Source organism: Nicotiana tabacum, chromosome 5 (assembly GCF_000715075.1).
Source record: "Nicotiana tabacum cultivar K326 chromosome 5, ASM71507v2, whole genome shotgun sequence".
Classification (NCBI taxonomy): domain Eukaryota; kingdom Viridiplantae; phylum Streptophyta; class Magnoliopsida; order Solanales; family Solanaceae; genus Nicotiana; species Nicotiana tabacum.
In genome coordinates this window covers 72,394,267-72,414,434 of record NC_134084.1, presented here as the reverse complement: position 1 = coordinate 72,414,434, position 20,168 = coordinate 72,394,267, and positions in this window count along the sequence as shown.

The window sequence follows — 20,168 nt, the reverse complement described above, 5'->3', positions numbered from 1 at the left end:
CTGGACGCGGCGTGAAGCAGCAACAGCTGGTCGACGCCGAACAACAACAGCTCGACGAGGCAGAAGCTGGAGCAGCTGGAGCGGCAACAGCAGCGGTGGCGCGGGTAGGTTTGGTCGCTGCTGGTTGGGGTTTGACGACGACGATGATGGAGGCTGGGAGCTGCTGGGTGCGTCGCGAAGAACATGAAGCTGGAGGGGGTCGTTCATGGCTGCTTAGATGGGGACGATGATGGGATGAAGTAGAAACAAAGGGAACGTTCATGGTGGTCGACAAACATGGAGCTCGACGACGAAGAAGAAGGCAGCTTGCTCGGCGTTTTGTTTGGAGAAGATGGAGTTCGTTGGAGCTGCTGGTTTTGTCGACGTTGGGCAGCCATGGTTGGAAGGTTTGGAGCTTTGGGAAGATGAAGAAAAGTGAGGAGGGGGCGGATGGGTAGTGTCTAGGGTTTTCTTCTTTTTTGTTTTGTTTTGTAAAATGTAAGATAATAGGATGTTGGGTTATGGACTGGGTCGACCTAGTTCGAAATGGACTGGGTCGTTTTGGAAGATTGGGTATTTTTGGGCTAGTGGCTTGAATTTGAAGAAGAGGCCTAATTCCGACTTTCTTTATTTTTTGCTCTCTTTTCTTCTTTTATTTTTCTAAAACTAAATTATAAAAATACTAAAACTATTATCAAGAACTAAATTAAGTTATAAAAGCGCAAATTAACTCCCAATAACAATTAACGCATAATTAAGTAATAATTAAGCATAAAATTGTATATTTGGACATTAAATGCTAAAAATGCAAACGATGCCTATTTTTGTAATTTTTTTTTTATTTTTTTGTAAAACAAACTTAATTACTAACAATTGTATAATTAAATCCTACATGCAAAATGCGACATATTTTTGTATTTTTAATAATTTAACAAATAAACATACACAGACAAAATACAAATAAGTATTAAAAAATATCACAAAATATCACCAAATTGCACACCAAAGAAAAAATCATTTTATTTTTGAATTTTTTGGGACTAATTCTCATATAGGGCAAAAATCACGTGCTTACAGCTTCCCCTCTTTGCCCGAAGACACGAAGGGTTTTCGTGCAAAGATAAAGCAAGCGATTTTTGCCCATCCGAGTACTCCGTGTGAAGCATTTTTTTGAAAAAGATTTAACCGAACCTTTGCTTCAAAGGTTTCCTACATATCCTGGGCTAAACAGGAATCAGGTCAATGTAGTTCGGGAAATTTTGGAAGCGGAGACTACCATGGGATTGCAATGTTTGCTGTTACTGCTGTTGCTGTGGCCACTACCGCTTTACTGACCTCCTTATTACAACCAAAGGAAATTGAAACTGAACTAACTACTTATGCATGTCAACCGCTAGTTACAAGATTCGTATCTATAATTCTTTTGCAACTTGATCTTGGGTCTTAGCTGATTCTGCTTGTAGACTTCGATCCAAATCTTGATGCTTGCAAGTTGTAGGCGCTTGTTTATTTCTGCAGTATTGAATGAAACAGGATTGGCGGAGCTCAGGAATTTGATCCAATTTTTGAGCGACCTGCCCCTTTGTTTGTTCCAATATGTGGGAAAATCTTTTTTTTTCTTTTCTTCTTAGATTCTGGATTGAGACTCATCCCGTAGGTCGTCTCGATCCATGCACCTTAGGGTCAGACCTGCTGAAACAACAAAACAAATGAATGAAATTTTCTGCCCCAGTTTCACTAGGAAAATCTCGTGAGTTAATTGTCATGAAAATTTACAGCACTGATGAGGGGATTAGAAAAACCCTAGTCTACAAAGCGCAACTTAGGGATTGGAGCCCTAATGTCGGCTTAACAGAAAAACGCTCAGTTCAGGGATTGGAGCCCTAAGGCTGGCTAAACAGAAGAACGCTCAGTTCAGGGAGCGGAGCTCTAATGCTGGCTAAATGGAAACTTGCTCAACTTAGGGATCGGAGCCCTAAATTGGGAGGATTGCCAGGTTATGCTGGAAAACTGACCGGGTTATGCCGGGAAAGGAAAAGAGGTCTATGGGTTATGCTAGGGAGGTCCACGGGTTATGCCGGGAAAGGGAATGAGTCCTCGGGTTATGGCGGGGAAGTCATCGGGTTATGCCGAGAAGATTCACCGGGTTATGCCAGAGAAGGGAAAGAGGTCCTCGGGTTATGCCGGGGAAGTCATCGGGTTATGCCGTAAAGGGAAAAAGTCCTTGGGTTATGCCGGAAAGGGGAAAAAGGTCCCTGGGTTATGCCAGGGAGGTCCACGGGTTATGCCGGGAAAGAAAAAGAGTCCTCGGGTTATGCCGGGGAAGTCATCGGGTTATGCCGGAAAGATTCATCGGGTTATGCCGGAAAAGGGAAAGAGGCCCTCGGGTTATGCCGGGGAAGTCATCGGGTTATGTCGGAAAGGGAAAAAGTCCTCGGGTTATGCCGGGGACATCATCGGGTTATGCCGGAAAGATTCATCGGGTTATGCCGGAAAAAGGGAAAAAAGTCCTCGGGTTATGCCGGGGAAGTCATCGGGTTATGCCGGAAAGATTCATCGGGTTGAGCCGGGGAAGTCATCGGGTTATGCCGGAAAGATTCATCGGGTTGTGTCGGAAAAGGGAGAGAGGTCCTCGGGTTATGCCGGGGAAGTCATCGGGTTATGACGGAAAGGGAAAAAGTCCTCGGGTTATGCCGGGGAAGTCATTGGGTTTTGCCGGAAAGATTCATCTGGTTATGCCGGAAAAAGGGAAAAAGTCCTCGGGTTATGCCGGGGAAGTCATCGGGTTATGCCGGAAAAGGGAAAAAATACTCGGGTTATGCCGGGGAAATCATTGAGTTAGGAAAGAAAAAAAATGTAGGAAAGAATCGGGAGGAGACTTCCCTTTTGGGTTGATTATTGCAGCATAGCCATTTCTAATCCTTGCGCGTTTCCTTTTGGCTGCACCTGCCTCTGGTAGGGTTGTACCTGCTTCCTGCTTAGTTCGTTTTTTATTGCAACTGCCTCAACTTCAAACAAAGGAAAATTGTTAGTTTGAAATTGTGGTCGGTTTTTTGACCTTCATTGTTTTTCTTGGTCCCAAGCCTCATTTCTATTGAGAAAATTCGCCATTGATTGGCTTCCAAGGCAACCTCCTTTCAAACTGATAAGACTCAGTATTTCAGGATTTCACGATGATTTGTGCGTGTACGGCTCAGTTTCTTCCGTCTCGCTCTGCTTGGGGATTTTGAGGTAATCAAACGCCACGATCAGTCGGGATTGGACTGACGCATCACTGAGGCCGGGTATGTTCTCCACCTCTTGCCAGACAGAGCCTTGTGAAACCGGTCCTGCCACCTTTTCTTTCTAGCATGTTTTGGGGATTAGGGTTAACACGAAAAATAATCCAAAGAAAGGTAAACAAAGAGCGAGGAAATGAATTTAAAAGAGAAGCGTCCTTTTCGGGAAAAAGAAAGACTTATCTGAGGTGCATGCTGGCTATAAATTGACATGACCTGCTTTTTGGACTGGATGCCCGATTCTCACGAACCTACATTTTCTCACGAACCAAAACGGATCTATGTTTCCAAACCAGGGAAGCTTGCCAGAACCTTCTGTGGTGAAATCCTCTTTTCGGCCGACAGCGCCCTTTGCGAGTTTTCGCTAGCCGACCTCTCTCATTTCTCTTCTTACCGTCGCCTTATAGTGCTCGTCATGAGTTTTCACTAACAAGACTCTCTCATTTTGATTCTCTGCTCGCCATCGCCTTATGGTGCCTGTAGGTTTTCACCAATAAGACTCTTTCATTTATTTCTCTCATCCTGACTGCGTCGGATCCGAGCAACTGCGTCCTTTGATTTTGAAGAAAGTTTTGCCGATTGATCGTAAGGACTTGCAAAAGGTTTGGGGTCAAAAGAACTTGGATCGAATTACAACTTTGGAACCGTCCAGGCGGGATTATCGCCGAATTATTATAATGTCTGCCCCAGTTTAAATTTTGGGAAAAAACTGGATTTTTGTTTTGGTGTGACTGAACCCCATAGAGAGGCTGCCTACGTATCCTTTCGGAATCAAGTCAAACGTAGTTCAGGAGACTTTGGTTTTTTTTTTTTAACTAGCACTTCCGGGTTCCAAAGATGGTAATGAAAGAAAGGTAAACGGCTCAAAGGGTTAGCAAAGGATTTGAGTGTTTGGGTAGCGGGAATGAAAGCCTTCGTCCTCTCAAATGTGCAAAAACATCGTCAGAGCAAGTTCAGACATAGTATCTTTTTACTGCATCTGCATTCACGGCTGTGTCGGGATCTTTTCCTTCAATATCACCTAGATATAATGCTCCCCTGGGCAATATCTTCCTGATGATGTATGGACCTTTCCAGTTAGGAGCAAATTTTCCTTTCGCTTCCTGGTGATGTGGAAGAATGCGCCTTAACACCAGTTGACCTACTTCAAAATTCCTAGGTCGCACTTTCTTGTTGTAAGCACGAGCCATTCTTTGTTGGTACAACTGCCCGTGACAGACCGCAGCCATTCGTTTTTCGTCGATCAGCGTTAACTGTTCCAAACGGGTTTTAACCCACTCACTGTCTTCAATTTCAGCTTCAACAATGATCCGGAGAGAAGGGATTTCTACCTCTGCCGGTATTACAGCCTCGGTCCCGTAAACCAACAAGTATGGGGTTGCCCCTACTGATGTGCGTACTGTAGTGCGATATCCCAGCAGGTCGAAAGGTAACTGCTCATGCCATTGTCTGGAACTCTGGGTTGTCTTCCTCAAAATCTTTTTTATGTTTTTGTTCGCCGCTTCAACAGCGCCGTTGGCCTTGGGCCGATAAGGAGTGGAATTCCTATGCATTATTTTGAACTATTCACACACATCCTCCATCAAATGACTATTCAGGTTTGCTGCATTATCTGTGATTATAGTTGCAGGAATACCGAAACGACAGATAAAATTTGAATGTATGAAATCCACCACGGCTTTCTTAGTGACTGATTTGAGAGTGACAGCCTCGACCCATTTTGTGAAGTAGTCGATATCGATCAATATGAATCTGTGCCCATTTGAAGCTTTGGGCTCAATCGGACCAATGACATCCATACCCCAGGCAACAAATGGCCAAGGTGCAGACATGAGATGCAGTTCTATGGGAGGTGCGTGAATTAGATCTCCATGCACCTGACACTGATAACACTTTCGAACGAAGCTGAAACAGTCCTTTTCCATGGTCATCCAGTAATACCCGGCCCGCAAGATTTTCTTTGCCAAAACGTACCCGTTCATATGAGGTCCACACACTCCTGCGTGTACTTCATGCATGATCCTGCTTGCTTCTTTGGCGTCAACACATCTTAATAAGTTGAGATCAGGGGTTCTTTTATACAATATCTCACTGCTCAAAAAGAATCCACTTGCCTGCCGCCTAATAGTTCTCTTCTGATCTCCAATAGCATGTTCGGGGTATTCTTGTGTTTTCAAGAACCTCTTAACATCCTGGTACCATGGCTGGATACTTGGTCCTGCCTCGATGGCATTGCAGTAACCATGCCTTTCCCTGATTTGGATTTCCAAGGGATCGATGTGGGCGTTGCCTGGATAAGGTAACATTGAAGCTAAAGTGGCAAGTGCATCGGCTAATTCATTGTGACATCGCGGGATGTACCTGAACTCTACTGATCTGAACCGCTTGCTGAGATCCTCTACGTGCTGCCGGTAAGGAATATACTTGACATCTCGAGTTTCCCATTCACCCTGGGCTTGCCGGATAATCAAATCAGAATCCCCCATAATCAACAAATCCCCAACATCTTGATCGATAGCCATATTCATGCCTATGATGCAGGCTTCATATTCAGCTGTATTGTTCGTGCAAAACAAACGAAGCCTAGCTATAACCGGATAATGTTGACCAGCAGGTGAGATCAAGATTGCCCCTATTCCTACACCTTTGGCGTTTACGGCCCCATCAAAGAACATCTTCCAAACGTGAGTGTTTTCCGAGACCACTTCTATGGTATTTATTTCTTCATATGGAAAATAAGAACTCAATGGCTGGTATTCCTCATCAACCTGATTTTCGGCCAAATGATCTGCTAATGCCTGGGCTTTCATTTCTGTACGGGTGACATAGACTATGTCAAATTCAGTAAGCAAGATTTGCCACTTGGTCAGTCTTCCAGTAGGCATTGGTTTCTGAAATATATACTTCAAAGGATCCAGCCTGCTTATGAGGTAAGTAGTGTGAGTTTGAAGATAATGTCTCAATTTTTGAGCAACCCACGTTAAAGCACAACACGTTCTTTCCAGCAGAGTGTACTTGGCCTCGTAGCCGGTGAATTTCTTGCTCAAGTAGTAGATCGCCTGCTCATTCTTTCCGGTTATGTCATGTTGCCCGAGGACGCAACCGAAAGAATTTTCCAAGACTGTCAGATACAAGAACAGGGGTCTCTCTGGCTCTGGCGGGACCAAAACTGGGGGATTTAAAAGATATTCTTTGATCTTGTCAAAGGCTTCTTGACATTCAGCCGTCCATTTGATCACTACATCCTTCCTTAATAGCTTAAATATGGGTTCACACGTGCTAGTCAGCTGGGCAATGAATCGACTGATATAGTTTAACCTGCCCAACAAACTCATCACGTCTTTCTTCGTTCTTGGGGGAGGTAGATCTCTGATAGATTTTATCTTTGTTGGATCTAACTCTATACCTCTCCTGCTTACTATGAAACCCAAAAGCTTTCCTGATGGGACTCCGAAGGCGCATTTGGCCGGGTTTAGCTTCAAGTCGTACTTTCTCAGTCTCTCGAAGAATTTCCTCAAGTCTTGGATATGATTGTCCCGAGTCCTGGACTTGATTATCACGTCGTCCACATACACCTCTATTTCTTGATGCATCATGTCATGAAAAATGGCAGTCATGGCTCTCATGTAAGTTGCCCCAGCATTCTTCAGACCGAATGGCATAACCCGGTAACAGTAAGTGCCCCATGGTGTAGTGAAGGCAGTCTTCTCGGCGTCTTCTTCATCCATCAATACCTGATGATATCCAGCGTAACAAACTACGAAAGACTGGATCTCATGTTTGGCACAATTATCAACAAGGATGTGGATGTTGGGCAATGGGAAATTGTCTTTGGGACTCGCTCTGTTCAAATCTCGATAATCTATACAGACCCGAGTCTTCCCATCTTTTTTCGACACTAGAACTACATTCGCTAACCACGTGGTGTACTGGATTACCCGAATTACTCCCGTTTTCAGCTGCTTGGTATTTCTTCTTTAATCTTACCACTGACATCAGTTTTGAACTTTCTTTGCTTTTGTTGAACTAGAGGACAATCAGGGTGAATTGGCAATTTATGCACCACTAGATCAACGCTTAATCCTGGCATGTCATCGTATGACGAAGCAAACACATCTTTAAATTCAAAAAGGAGTTGAACTATCGCGTCTCGCATTCTCTCGTCCGTGTGAATGCTTATTTTGGTCTCTCGGATTTCCTCAGGAGTTCCCAAATTAACCGGTTCGCTGTCTTTCAGATTCGGCTTAGGTTTGTTCTCAAAGTGTTCCAATTCTTGATTTATTTCCTTAAAAGCCTCTTCTTCATCGTATTCCATTTCTTGGTTCATTATTTCGCAGCTAGACTGCATGTTTGGATCCGGGCATGAAGTCCGCAAGCATGTCATGTTATTTAAAACCGCATTATTAGAACTGAAAGAAATAAAACAAAAAAAATCAGAGAAAATAAATAAGATGAAAGATGAAATATTAATTTCATTTCATTGAATAGGGTTTACATCAGAATTTAAGGACAGGAAACTAAAAGGAAATCATTCGAGTTACACCCCAAAATAACTCGAGATGCAGAAAAGGTGCCAAGACTGGTCTACCAGGATTCCTGCTTGATCGGAAACGGAGTAGCCTTCCGGTTTTGCAATTTGGCACCAGGCCCTATGTAAAGCACCTCAGCGGTGCTCGAACCTTCTCCCGGCTGAACCATATGGGTTTCGTACATCATTTGCCTCAAAACCCCACAGATTTGTTCAATTTCTTCGGTCGTGAAGGTCTCATCCTCTCTTTTTTCATTGTACTTGGGTCTGACGAATGTTCTGTAAAGATGCGGAATTGGCAGAGATAAAACCCAACCATTGCTATTCCGTTGGTTTGCCCACATTACGTCAGCTTCTTCGGCGTAAAAACCAACGCCGAAGAACTTTTCGGCGGCAGGTAAGGTGATAGGTTTGGTGATACCTTGCCATGATGCCCCGAGTCCCTTCTCTGGTTCATAACCATGCCTGATCATTTCCTTGGCAACCATAACTGACGCTTTTGAGAGAAAAGGTTGAGGGTAAGGGCTTCCTTCTTCGCATTGGTCTGCGACCACAACCTCAAAAACTTGATAGACTATGTGTTCACTACCCTCCTTAGCTTCGAGGCATGGAACCGACGGGTCTCGATAAATTGAATGCTCATCCTCTCCGTGGACTATAATCTCTTGATTTTCATATACAAATTTTACCATCTGGTGGAGAGTAGAAGGTATGGCTTCCGTCGCATGAATCCAAGGCCTTCCTAGAAGGAAATTGTAAGAAGTATCCATATCTAGGACCTGAAAGGTCACCTCAAAATCCACAGGTCCAATAGTCAAAATCAAATCGATCTCACCTAGGGTGTCCCTTTTGATGCCATCAAAGGCACAAACACATACGCCGTTGGGCCTGATTCTCCCTGTCTCGATCTCCATTCTTTGGAGAGTCGAAAGGGGACAAATATCTACTCCGGACCCGCCATCCAGCATGACCCTCTTCACATAGTACCCTTCACATTTAACTGTTAGGTGGAGGGCCTTGTTGTGAGCGGCCCCTTCCGGGGGCAGATCATTTTTGCTGAAGGAAATCTGATTGATCATGAAGAATCTTTCTGCCATCCTCTCTAGCTGTTCCACGGTAGTTTCAATTGGGACGTAAGCTTCATTGAGGGTCTTGATCAACACTTTCTGATGCTCAGTTGAATTCATTAATAGAGACAACAACGAGACCTGAGCGGGAGACTTTCGGAGTTGGTCAATTATCTCGTAGTCCGCAGTTTTCATTTTCCTGAAAAACTTTTCCGCTTCCTCGGTGCTAACTGGTTTCTTGGGTGGGAAACGCTTCTTTGTAGAATCATTCAACTCCTCCAGGTTGAGGTATTTCTCAGTTGGGTTAGTTTCATTCACTTCTCCCAGGATTTCTTTTCCTTTGTAGGTTACTACCGCCTTGTTATAATTCCACAGGACGGTAGTAGGATCTGTCATAGGCCTCTGCGGCGCGCGTCCAATAATCACGGGCTCATTCAGCCTTGGTGAAATTATTGGCCCCCGTTCCGCATAGGTCCCTTTGGGCACATACATTTTAGATCCTTTGTTCAGCTCAAACCTTCTTGGAGGGCTCAATGTCACTTGTCCTTTCTTCGAACCTCGGGAGACATAAAGGACGACATCTTTCGAAGGTACTACCTCAGTTTTTGTTTCCACTGCTTTTTCTGTGTTTTGAGGGGTTTTTTTACTCTTCTTGTCCACCTTTTCTTGCTTTGCATACATCTTGGGCTCTTTCTCAATGTCGGCGATTGCAATGATGGCTTTCAAGACAGGATCAAACTCTTTATCTTCGCAGATCATCCCAATAATCGGTCCATTGTTGTGAGCCGGTAACGGATTGTTGGTCACATTAGGAATGTCTTCGTCCTTTAACACTATCCGCTTTTGTTCTATGAGGTTTTCAACAACCCTTTTCAAAGTCCAACAGCTCTCAGTGTCATGCCCTTCCACTCCCGAATGATAGGCACATCGGGCACCAGGTTGGTAAGAGGGTGACTCTGGGTTTTGCCTATTTGGGGGTACGGGTTGTAACAAACCCATTTGGACCAATTTAGGGAAAAGTTGGAATATGACTCTCCAATAGGTGTGAAGTCCATTTTCCTGGGCGGCTCTCGAGTGCGGGCGTTGTAGGGGAGATTATTTTGTGGAGGTCGGGGATTATACTGAGCTTGGTGGGGAGGTTGATTTCTTGGAAATTGAGCTCGCTTTTGGTGAAATTGTTGTTGTGGCCTAATATATGGTTGTGCATTCATTACTGTGTAGGGCTGAAGGTTCATAGCATAGGCCGCATCTTGATGGGGGTAGTAGTGTTGCGGGGCTCTTTCAGAGAAATGAAATCTGGATGGATGGGGTTTTCTTACACTCGAAGTTGCCATTGTTGCTTCTTCCTTCTTCTTTCGGTTTGCTCCTCCTCCAGACCCGCCTTGGATTGCTTGGGAGGTGGCCCTTATAGCAGACTGACTCAAGATTCGCCCTGTTTTTAACCCATTCTCCACCATTTCACCGATTTTGATGGCTTCAGCAAACGACTTTCCCAATGCAGACATCATGTTTTGATAATAATCAGCCTCTTGGGCTTGAAGGAAAACACTGACCATTTCTATTTCATCCATCGGAGGTTTGACTCTTGTCGCTTGTTCGCGCCATTTGACAGCATATTCTCGGAAGCTCTCCGAAGGCTTCTTCTTTAGATTTGACAATGAATTCCTGTCGGGGGCAATGTCGATGTTATATTGAAACTGCCTGACAAAATCCCTAGCCAAGTCGTCCCAAATGTGCCAACGAGATACTTCCTGATCCGTATACCATTCAGAAGCAATGCCGATCAAAGTTTCTCCAAAGTAAGCCATAAGAAGTTCTTATTTTCCGCCCGCTCCCCACAACTGGTTGCAGTACCTTTTGAGGTGGGCTATGGGGTCCCCATGCCCGTCATATTTTTCAAACTTTGGGGTTTTGAAACCCAAGGGTAGATGTACATGCTGGAACATGCACAGGTTAGCGTAAGATACGCTTTTTTGCCCGCTCAAACCCTGTATATTTTTGAGAGTTTGCTCCATGCTTCTCATTTTTCTGGTCATTTCCTCTTGTTCAGGCGTTTTCTCGGCTTTCTCCTGTCCTGCGATAAACTCGTACCGAGACGGCTGAGGGTAAGCGTTGGTAGTGAACTGACTAGGTTCCAATGGAAGAGGTGGTGTTTGAAATGTGAAGGATGATGAATCGAAGTTAGGCCTGGGTAAAACAGGTTGTGCCGTGGATGAACAAGGTGGAGCAGTGAATATGTTTGAAACCGCACCGGCAGCTAACACCTGGGGGCGAGACTCATAAGGTGTTCCAGTAAAGTAGGTTGAGATGGTAGGAAATCCCAGTGGGGTATTTGGATAACTTGTGGGGATGTTGGAGGTCCCACTTGCCCTAGGAAAAAGCTCAGGGAATCCAGGGATCGCACTTGGTGGCTCTTTTCCATTGGCCCAGGCGTCCCACATTTCCATCATGCGGAGACGCAGAATTCTATTTTCCTCGACAGTTACTAACTCAGAAGTTGGGATGGCTGATATTGAACTTTCCTCCGAAATAGGAATCGTTGGCAGAGGAATTTCTGAAGACATTTCGACACTTCCCTTCGACCTTGTGAAGTATGTATGAACACTTCCTCTTGATTTAGCAACGGGTGGCTGAACGCTTCCTTTTGACCTCGTGAAGTGCGAATGTGAGGCCAGATTACCACAAAACCAAACCACTTTTCTCGGAACCTGAACTTATCAGCAAACATGACGGTTAATTTGAAACAAATAACAGAGAGGTAATCTCACATTGGGGTGTGATGCACTTATACAGTTAGGGAGTTTCTACATGCTTGCAACAAAGACATGCGTCATTCTGGCTTCTCCTTAGGCTTTCCTTTTATTTATCACCATTTTTCTTTCTTTGTTTTTTTTTCTATTATTATTGTTTTCATTATTTGTAGTAAAAAATGTGACCGGATCCGATGAGGATTGCCTACGTATCACGATGCCGCGTGAATCAGATCTTGCGTAGTTCGGGATAGAGGAGTGTAAAAGAACCACACATTTTATTACTGAAGCAATCTATTACAACCAACATTTGAAAAAGGGGAAAATAAACAAACCTTGAAAATAAGTACAGACTCAAATAGACTAATGCACCCTGATGCGAAAAGACGGACAGAAGATGCTAAGATGCAGACTCGACCTATGATTACATCAAGGTTTCGAGAATTGGCGCCCGCAGGGCATCGTTCGGCCTCGCCGCGGTCTTAGGTGTGAGATCACTTTCAAGTTGTTCCAGATCATGCATAGTCTTCTTGACATAAACCATTACTGTTGAGAGAACGGTAAGGATGGTCATGTTTTCGCACCGTAGACACCTTCTGATGATGGCGTGGGCAATGGTCCTAATCTTATCTCTGGTTCGCCTCTTTTCTATAAGCAAGAGTTTTATCTGATCACTGCATGTTTTTAACGCCTGAGAATCATGCATATTCTGATTCTTCAGTTGCCGCACTTCTACTTCCATTTGGGCCAACAAGTCGTAACAGTGTCTGCTTTCGATTTTAAAATCCTCGGCCTGCTTAACTGCTTTAACCTCAAGTGTAGCCATCTTTCTCTTCATGCTGGCAACAATTTTCTCGTGGTTGCATTTCAATTGATTCAAGTATCGGCGATGCTTATCTGCTCTTGTACCCCACTGTACTTTGAGCTCTGCCATGACGTTTTCAGACTCTTCTACACCATCTCGCCATTCCCTGACTTCATTTCTCAGCCCTTTTATCAACTGCTCGTCTGATCGACTCCTTGGTTGTTCATCAAGAGCCATTTTTAATTTCTGGATTTGGGCCCCAAGTTCTTCATTTTCTTGGGCCAATCTATTCTTTTCACCTCGATCTGCAGCGACCTGCATACTGTTATTGAATTTTAGACTTTCAACCTGTTGTTTCAACTCACCGATCTCTGTCCGATAATCTTTCTCCTTTGCTAACCAGTTCCATTGCTCCTGGGATGACTCGGCGAAATCTCTGAGATGAGGTCTTTTAGCTGGTCTCTCGCAGGACATGTCACCCCTAAACCAGGCGTGATACCCTGGGGAGACTTCTCCTTTAGCTATATCCAACACACAAGTGTTTGCCGTCAGATGTTGACACTCACTCCAGATCTGGCGAACTTCTTCTTCGGGGAATCGACCGTCCGGACTGATTTCAACCACTTGGGTACTCAAGTCTTCATCTTTTGGCACTACTTGATACCTCCCAAGTTGCCTCAAAACCCGATACGGTGCATAGGGTTGGATGCTTTTAAGTCCCATCAACAGAAAGTGGGGCCTGGTTGCAGGCATGTATATAATTTCCTCAATAGGCAGCCATCCGAGCATCCACTGAATTTGGTCGGCAGTGAGAGTTCGGAAGAATGACGTCCAAGCTGTGACTCCCTCGGGCAGACTAACCCTTTCGATTCTTGTGTAGAATTCTCCAATACAAGTCTTCTCGGGCGAACCGTAACCCAAGAGCGGGGAGCGGTGGCACACATGATCGGTCATCCACATTTTCAACAATAAGTTACATCCTCCGAAAAAGTCGCCCCCAGCTCGGCAAATAGTGAGAGCCCGGAAGATGTCAACCACAATCATAGGCACCAGAGTACTCTTATCATGGGTGAGCAAGGTACTGACGACCCCAACTACTTTTATATCGATGTTTCCGTCTTTCCTTGGGAACACTATAAGGCCCAAAAAAGCTAACATAAAAGCTACCAGCCTGTGTTCATCCCACTTTTGTCGGTTACCTCTACTGCATAGTTTGAAGTCTGGCTTATTGAACCCGCCCACGTGGCCATATCTAGCATATATGAGGCGGAGACTACAGAAACCTTTGGCGAGATCGGGATGGTGAAATGTTCGGGGTATTTTTAGGAAATCCAGAAACCGGTGTACCGTGACGGCCCTAGGAGCAATCAAGTACTTGAACCTTAACGGAGCTTCATCACTTCCGATGTATCCCGCTATTTCTTCCAATGTCGGGGTGAGCTCAAAGTCCGAGAAATGAAATACATTGTGTGCCGAATCCCAGCAAGTGACCAATGATCTGATAATATCACCCCGAGGCTGGATGTCTAGTAAATCCGGGAGATCTTTAAGATATTTCTTTACTTTGCCTTGCCCTTCCTTGCCTAGGTCATTCAACCATAATCGCAACTCAAAAGGGATCTTGGTCATTATCGAAAAGGGTTTGTTTTGTATCGTGCTCATCCTTCACATTTATTAAGGTGATTATGCCAACGAAAAACTTTTATTAGACTCAAAAAATAAAACTATCTATGTTTTTTTTTAAGATTTTGTTTTCAAAATAATGGACTCGGTTTTCAAATGCGGCCTTTTAGCACTTCGGGAACGAAGATTTTAAGGCTGCGAGGATCAACCGGTCACAAATAAAATACGATGACCAAAGATGACCGTTTATGCAATGTCAGCCTTCCGCCGTCCCTTTCGGGAACATTCGGCTATTTTTGACAACAAAAACATCACTTGATTTTTTTGAATGGTGACCCGACATTGGGAACATGGCCTCACAGAGCCTCGGGGACGAGGATTCTAAGGCTGTCGGGCAAATTGGCCAAAGTTCAAAATGACGAAAAATGACCGTTTGTGCAAAGTCAGCCTTCCGGCGTCCTTTTCGGGAGCATTTGGCTATTATTGACAAAACGACATCACCCTACTCATTTATGATGAAGTTAAAATTCTGAAATTTTGGCCATTTCTGAAAAAGGGGAGGTTGGACCCGATGAGGGTTGCCGACGTATCTCACACCCTGTGAGAATCAAACCGGCGTAGTTCGGTCCGATCAGGAATAGAGGAAATAAACTAAACCCCCTCTGAATACAATCTTTAAGGAAAAATATATTTATATATTTTTTGGATTTTGATATTTTTTTTTATTTTTGAAAAGAGATAAAGACCAACGAAAATCTTTTTAAGGAAGTATTTGAACTATTAGTTTTAATTTATAAAAGAGATACTACAAAAGAAACAACATTTTTTGAATTTTCCCTTTTTTTTCACTTTCAAATAAATATTATATTTTTTGATTTTGAAAGTGATTAAAAGAATTTTTTTATATGTTTTTTTAATATATCAAACTAAAAGACAAATTTTGTTTTCATTTTTTTTCTTTTCTTTTTTTTTTAGAAAATTCCGGCGAGGTTTTGACACTACTTGGACATTGGTTTTATTTTTCTAAAAAATAGGTGATTATCTCCCTACGCTACTACTATTTTTCCTATATTTTTTATTTTATTTTTTATTTTTAAAAATGGTCTGCATGCAGATCTGAAGCAAATGAATGCGCCAAACAAACGGGATGCAGCAGGATGGTCTTTTTATTTCAGGTTGCCTGTCCTAGACGGACTCAACCCCTGTGTTGAGTCCACTATGTCAAATGCAACATGATGCAAATAAGAGTTCCTACTAGGGATTCGGTATGAGGTTTCGTTATACTAGGTTTATAACCTGGGTATATGTTCTAGACTGTGTACCCGAGCGGACAACTCGAGTCGAGGAGGGGCAACTTACCAGGAACCAAAAGGCCATCCGGCTTCGTAACTTATCCGTCCTCTTTCTTATTTCAGGTATTGACACTAACAGAATGGGGAGTCTCGACCAGCGAGCTTCTCCCCGGAGGTAAGAAGAGAAGGGTTTCGGCACAGTTTATATACAGTTCAGATATATCAAACTGAAAGACTAATTAGTGTTTAACCCTTAATTTCTCAACCCGTATATCAGAATATTTGGATTGTATATCAGGTGTATATTCTTCTTCTTTTGAATTTTCAGAATGTTTTTCTTTTTATTTTCTAAAGTCTTAGTATTTTTTTTTTCGGAATTTCCTCTCTCTTAAAATTTTCTTCTGTATTCTTTTTTCTCTCTATCTCTGTCTCCTCTAAAATCTGATCAAACTTCCTATATATATCACATCCCAAACCCTTTAATTAATAAAACAACCACTTTCTCCTACCAAACTCATTATCTTCCCACTCATCCCCCACTACATTAAACAAGTATATCAATCTAGCCCATTATATCTTATCCCACATGCCTACCATAAACAAATACCATATTCCCTCCACTACATTTTGTCTTGTCCCCCATTTATATTAAACAATTATATCAAAACCCAACCCATTACATTTTGTTTCCCATGCTTAATTACTTTAATATTATCTTAATTTTAATGGAAAGAACATTCAAAATAAATAATTATTCAGAAATTAAATTCCAAAAATGCCCCTCTGCCCTTACTGAAATTACCAAACTACCCCTGAACGTACTGCAAATTAACAAACTACCCCCATCAGCTATAACAAATCAATTAATCACACTAAACCAAAATATAGCCAATATGACCAATTTCTACACAAATTCAAACAACAAATCATATGAACACGGATGAACAACATAACAACAATATCATATGAACACAAATTGAACAACAAAGAACAACTAAAATCTTGATTGAACAATATTTTTAGCAACAAATAAACCTATTCTCATATTCAACAACAAAACAACAAGCTTTATTCAAACTTCGAATTATACTTAAACAAAACAAATAAACATATTCAAATCACTAATCTTCAAATAATCAATAAAATCAAATCCAACAAAATTATAACAAAGATACATGATCCAAAAATTAAAACCAAAACATAACTTCACATTAAATTACTAAATTAAAAACGAACTTCAATCAAAGATGAACATGAATTAAATCTATTTTTAAACAACAAAACATGACTGATTCACATGATTTAAACAATGTTAACAATTTTTGAATATACATAAAACACATGAAACAAATTGAAGAAATAATTAATTTAAACTTCAATTTGAATCTAACAAACATTAAACTAACAATTCCTTTTTTACAAAAATGAATAAAATTAACATGAAATAAACATGAAAAACAACTAATTAATTTCCCATTTGAATCTGAAAATTAAAATCAACAAAACACATGAACAAACTAAAAATTAATTCAAACGATAGACATGAACAAAACAAGGATCGAACATTTATCGATTTTTACTTCGAAAAATATAAAAACGAAATATGGACAAAAACAAAACTCAAAACCAACTAACCGGAGATGAATCAACGACGAACTCGATTGTAAACAAATCTGTCCGGGCCTCGACTCAACGAAAGACCTTCGAACTTTGACGAAAAAATGAAGCACCGTGAAGCAGAAGCAAATGCCACGATGAGCAGCAGCAGCAGTTAGGGTCTGTTTGGACGATGAAGCATCAGCTGCAGCAGCGTCAGGGAGGAAGACGGGGAGCTGGACGTGGCGTGAAGCAGCAACAGCTGGTCGACGCCGAACAACAACAGCTCGACGAGGCAGAAGCTGGAGCAGCTGGAGCGGCAACAGCAGCGGTGGCGCGGGCAGGTTTGGTCGCCGCTGGTTCGGGTTTGACGACGACGATGATGGAGGCTGGGAGCTGCTGGGTGCGTCGCGAAGAACATGAAGCTGGAGGGGGTCGTTCATGGCTGCCTAGATGGGGAAGATGATGGGATGAAGTAGAAACAAAGGGAACGTTCATGGTGGTCGACAAACATGGAGCTCGACGACGAAGAAGAAGGCAGCTTGCTCGGCGTTTTGTTTGGAGAAGATGGAGTTCGTTGGAGCTGCTGGTTTTGTCGACGTTGGGCAGCCATGGTTGGAAGGTTTGGAGCTTTGGGAAGATGAAGAAAAGAGAGGAGGGGGCGGATGGGTAGTGTCTAGGGTTTTTTGTTTTTTTTTTGTTTTGTAAAATGTAAGATAATAGGATGTTGGGTTATGGACTGGGTCGACCCAGTTCGAAATGGACTGAGTCGTTTTCGAAGATTGGTTATTTTTGGGCTTGTGGCTTGAATTTGAAGAAGAGGCCCAATTCCGACTTTCTTTATTTTTTGCTCTCTTTTCTTCTTTTATTTTTCTAAAACCAAATTATAAAAATACTTAAACTATTATTAAGAACTAAATTAAGTTATAAAAGCGCAAATTAACTCCCAATAACAATTAACGCACAATTAAGTAATAATTAAGCAGAAAATTGTATATTTGGACATTAAATGCTAAAAATGCAAACGATGCCTATTTTTGTAATTTTTTTATTTTTTTGTAAAACAAACTTAATTACTAACAATTGTATAATTAAATCCTACATGCAAAATGCGACATATTTTTGTATTTTTAATAATTTAACAAATAAACATGCACAGACAAAATACAAATAAGTATTAAAAAATATCACAAAATATCACCAAATTGCACACCAAAGAAAAAATCATTTTATTTTTGAATTTTGTGGGAGTAATTCTCATATAGGGCAAAAATCACGTGCTTACAGCTTCCCCTCTTTGCCCGAAGACACGAAGGGTTTTCGTGCAAAGATAAAGCGAGCGATTTTCGCCCATCCGAGTACTCCGTGTGAAGCATTTTTTTGAAAAAGATTTAACCGAACCTTTGCTTCAAAGGTTTCCTACATATCCTGGGCTAAACAGGAATCAGGTCAATGTAGTTCGGGAAATTTTGGTAGCGGGGACTACCATGGGATTGCAATGTTTGCTGTTACTGCTGTTGCTGTGGCCACTACCGCTTTACTGACCTCCTTATTACAACCAAAGGAAATTGAAACTGAACTAACTACTTATGCATGTCAACCGCTAGTTACAAGATTCGTATCTATAATTCTTTTGCAACTTGATCTTGGGTCTTAGCTGATTCTGCTTGTAGACTTTGATCCAAATCTTGATGCTTGCAAGTTGTAGGCGCTTGTTCATTTCTGCAGTATTGAATGAAACGAGATTGGCGGAGCTCAGGAATTTGATCCAATTTTTGAGCGACCTGCCCCTTTGTTTGTTCCAATATGTGGGAACCTTTTCTTCTTAGATTCTGGATTGAGACTCATCCCGTAGGTCGTCTCGATCCATGCACCTTAGGGTCAGACCTGCTGAAACAACAAAACAAATGAATGAAATTTTCTGCCCCAGTTTCACTAGGAAAATCTCGTGAGTTAATTGTCATGAAAATTTACAGCACTGATGAGGGGATTAGAAAAACCCTAGTCTACAAAGCGCAACTTAGGGATTGGAGCCCTAATGTCGGCTTAACAGAAAAACGCTCAGTTCAGGGATTGGAGCCCTAAGGCTGGCTAAACAGAAGAACGCTCAGTTCAGGGAGCGGAGCTCTAATGCTGGCTAAATGGAAACTTGCTCAACTTAGGGATCGGAGCCCTAAATTGGGAGGATTGCCAGGTTATGCTGGAAAACTGACCGGGTTATGCCGGGAAAGGAAAAGAGGTCTCTGGGTTATGCCAGGGAGGTCTACGGGTTATGCCGGGAAAGGGAAAGAGTCCTCGGGTTATGCCGGGGAAGTCATCGGGTTATGCCGGCAAGATTCACCGGGTTATACCGGAGAAGGGAAAGAGGTCCTCGGGTTATGCCGGGGAAGTCATCGGGTTATGCCGTAAAGGGAAAAAGTCCTTGGGTTATGCCGGAAAGGGGAAAAAGGTCCCTGGGTTATGCCAGGGAGGTCCACGGGTTATGCCGGGAAAGATAAAGAGTCCTCGGGTTATGCTGGGGAAGTCATCGGGTTATGCCAGAAAGATTCATCGGGTTATGCCGGAAAAGGGAAAGAGGCCCTCGGGTTATGCCGGGGAAGTCATCGGGTTATGCCGGAAAGGGAAAAAGTCCTCGGGTTATGCCGGGGAAGTCATTGGGTTATGCCGGAATGATTCATCGGGTTATGCCGGAAAAAGTGAAAAAAGTCCTCGGGTTATGCTGGGGAGGTCATCGGGTTATGCCGGAAAGGGAAAAAGTCCTCGGGTTATGCCAGGGAAGTCATCGGGTTATGCCGGAAAGATTCATCGGGTTATGCCGGAAAAGGGAGAGAGGTCCTTGGGTTATGCCGGGGAAGTCATCGGGTTATGCCGGAAAGGGAAAAAGTCCTCGGGTTATGCCGGGGAAGTCATCGGGTTATGCCGGAAAAGGGAAAAAGTCCTCGGGTTATGCCGGGGAAATCATTGGGTTAGGAAAGAAAAAAAATGTAGGAAAGAATCGGGAGAAGACTTCCCTTTTGGGTTGATTATTGCAGCATAGCCATTTCTAATCCTTGCGCGTTTCCTTTTGGCTGCACCTGCCTCTGGCAGGGTTGTACCTGCTTAGTTCGTTTTTTATTGCAACTGCCTCAACTTCAAACAAAGGAAAATTGTTAGTTTGAAATTGTGGTCGGTTTTTGGGCCTTCATTGTTTTTCATGGTTCCAAGCCTCATTTCTGTTGAGAAAATTCGTCATTGATTGGCTTCAAAGGCA